Source organism: Anabas testudineus, chromosome 5 (assembly GCF_900324465.2).
Source record: "Anabas testudineus chromosome 5, fAnaTes1.2, whole genome shotgun sequence".
Lineage (NCBI taxonomy): Eukaryota > Metazoa > Chordata > Actinopteri > Anabantiformes > Anabantidae > Anabas > Anabas testudineus.
In genome coordinates this window covers 11,383,229-11,386,444 of record NC_046614.1, presented here as the reverse complement: position 1 = coordinate 11,386,444, position 3,216 = coordinate 11,383,229, and positions in this window count along the sequence as shown.

The following is a 3,216-nucleotide window of genomic DNA, read 5'->3' as shown; positions in this document are numbered from 1 at the left end:
CCCGCCTCCTCAGCCAATCACAGCTCAGGATAAACACACAGGGAAACCTTTAACCTGTGCGGTGCCGTGTGTGTGTAGCCGGTCCTCACAGGTTCAAAGAGCATTTTCAGGGATAAGATTAGGTTTTAGGGTTCGGATTTGAATTAGGGTTTAGTTAAGGTTAGGGGGAGGCAGTCAGCTGTGATGTTAAGGGTTAAGGTAACGGGCTGGGGAGTGCATTATGTCCACAAGTGTCCTCACAAGTTTGGCAACACAAACATGTGTGCGTGCATCCTACTATAGTTGTGTGGACCTCAGTTAGGATAGTTTGATACCATTGTTGTGAGGACATTTGGGCATTTATTAAAGTTATATCATCTGAAAAGAAGCAGTGTCACTTCACTATTTAGTCCAGGACACATGTTTATAAGGGATTAGAAGAAAAATATATAGTCACTGTGCAAAACTATGAAAAAGTCTGTCTGACCACAGATCATCCTTCAAAATAATATTAAGTGAATCTCTTGAAAGTGTGCAGCTTTTTTAGTAAAAAAGTTAAAAGAACTATTTTTATCACTATGCTAACCCAGAAACACCTGTAGGAAACAGAGATGTTCTAATACAAAGACTTTACCTTAGTTCAGACTCACATTAGCCTCATAGTAACTTTACATATTCATTTAAGTAAATTTAGCACACATTTTGTCCTCCATCACTTACCTCAAAGGGAAGGAATCTTTTCATGATCTGCATGAACTGGAGGAATGATCATAGTAGCCAAAACCTCTTTCAGTGTTCATATTGACACCTCACTCATTTCAAGACAGACTTAAAGAGTTATGAGTTTATTTTAGCCTAACTCTTAGAAACCTAGAGATCCTAGGTGAGGGAATGTAGATACACACTTCTATCAGGGTGTAAAAAAAAGCTTCATCTAAGTTACAGTTGTCAGTTACTTTAGCTAAAACACACAAATCATTGTATTGTTCTTTTTTTCTTATAAGTAAGATGTATTAACCTGGCATCAGATAAATGTAACCAGATTGGAGATGTGAGTTATACTCTAACTTATAAAAACACTTGTATATTTTAGTTTGCTGTGTGTAAGTAGCATCTGCTGTTGTGTGTTATATGAAACTAAGATCTCAGAGGACTTACGGTCAAGAATAAGAATTGCTGATTCATTTAGGTGTGGAAATGGCTACAAAGTCATTTTATAGAGTTCAGATATTCATCAGTCCACAGTTAGACAAACTGTCTGACGATGATTTATTTCTGCAGCTACTGAAGCCTCGTAGCGTGCACCCAGCTGTAGGACTCCAACAGCACACAGCAGAATGCTCAATGAGGTCAAACAAGAAGCCGAGAGTGACACGTTTGAAAGAGTCACTGGAGCTGGTTAACATCTCTAAGCAAATCATGGTGCATGGCTGCATGGAGCATGGTGTCCTTGGCAGGACATCACAGAGGCTGCTGACCTCCAGAGAAACATAACTCAGATAGTGTACGTGACACAGTGCTGGAGCTAGAGAGCTAGTTAGAGTATATTTCATTTGTCTATATATTTTACATCAATGCAGAAAATGTGTCATTTTAAATGATTCTTATAGTTTTTTTTTATGTACAGTGCTGTGCAAAAGGTACTAGTAAATAATGAATAGTTTGTATTTTTCATTCAATTTGAAATCAAATCAGCATTTGGTGTGACCACCCTTTGTTTTTAAAACAGTACCAGTACTTCTTGGTACACAGTTTTTCATGTACTTGACAGGTTAAAACCATATGTTGCAGGAGTCTTTGTCCTTTTCCGTCACTGAAGATCATTCTTTCTGCCTTTGGTTATTTGTCATGCATCAAGTAAGAATGTGGATCTAATCAAATGCTGCTGGATTATGGATGAGAATACATATACCGTATGTCACTGACTCTTTTGTTGATGAAACAATTTAACACCCAAATACGTGCATTTACAGTGGTATAAAGTTGAGGAAGTTGTAATATTTTAACACAGAAGATGCTGGAATTAACAAAGTTCCATGAAAAAAACACTACACAAAAAAGAACATACTAGTCAATTTATGTTCTTTTGCTCATAAACAACTAATAATATCAGCTCTTTTAATAGTCTAACATAGTTTAATATTGTATATAATACATTTTCTAGAAAATAAGCTAAGTAAATGTTTTTGGTGGGAAAAAAATCAGGGTGCAGCATCACACTATAAAACAAGCCTTACCCTCAAAAACTTAATACACCCACGGATATTAAAGGAATAAATAGTAGACTATGCCAAAATCCCTCACTACAAATTTGTATTGTCTCACTGTATATTTCGTAATAATACTTAATCCCAACAGTAGTCTACCAAAGAACGGCCTGTCTACTTTTACTGGGCTTGAGTAATATTTAAGTCATGTAAATGTATTTCCGCTTGCAGGTTGTACATCCCCTGTAACCCTGAGAAATACTATGTTGTGTACGCTGTGTTCTCATCGACATTATCTGAGTGGGCACTGGTTATTAATGATACATTAAGTTAGAATACATGCTGTCAGATTTTTGAGATCCTGTCTTCTAATTTAATGTGTTTGTGACTCACATGGTGGAATTTACAGGGTGGGACTATTTGCTTGTGGCTATTAATGTCTTAGTCATCCAGCCTCTGAGTGGCACTCCTTCAGCCTGTCAATGTCGGCCATTTCTTATAAATCTTTAGCCCTGCAGTAATAGACTCTGTGAACTGTTTGTTTAGTGGTTGCTATTTAAAGAAAAGTAATAACGGCAAAAAACAAGGAAGATTGGAAGCAACCAATTTCTTCCTTCAGGTTTTTACTTTATTTGGCCATCACATGTATTTGAACAATTTTAATCAATGTTTCCTAATTGAATTTTTGTTCATAGCTGTTTTTTACATCATACTCAGGGACCCACAGCATTTGTCAGCTCATTATAATCACATCATTCTAAGTTTGATCATCTTCAGTAATCTCGTTACAGGTTCTGTATGTAAAAAGCTGCAAACAATTAATTTACAGCTGACAGATAAACATAATGGGGTAAAACATGAAGCAGTATAAAATGAACATCCTCAACTAAGTTACTACTAACTACTGTAAAATTACAGTCTGCACTTGAATTAATATGAATTGGCTTTAGTTTTATGTTTGATCTAAACTTATTTGTATTAGAGAGTACCAAGGTGATTGTTTCAAGTAATTGCGCCTGATTATAAGACA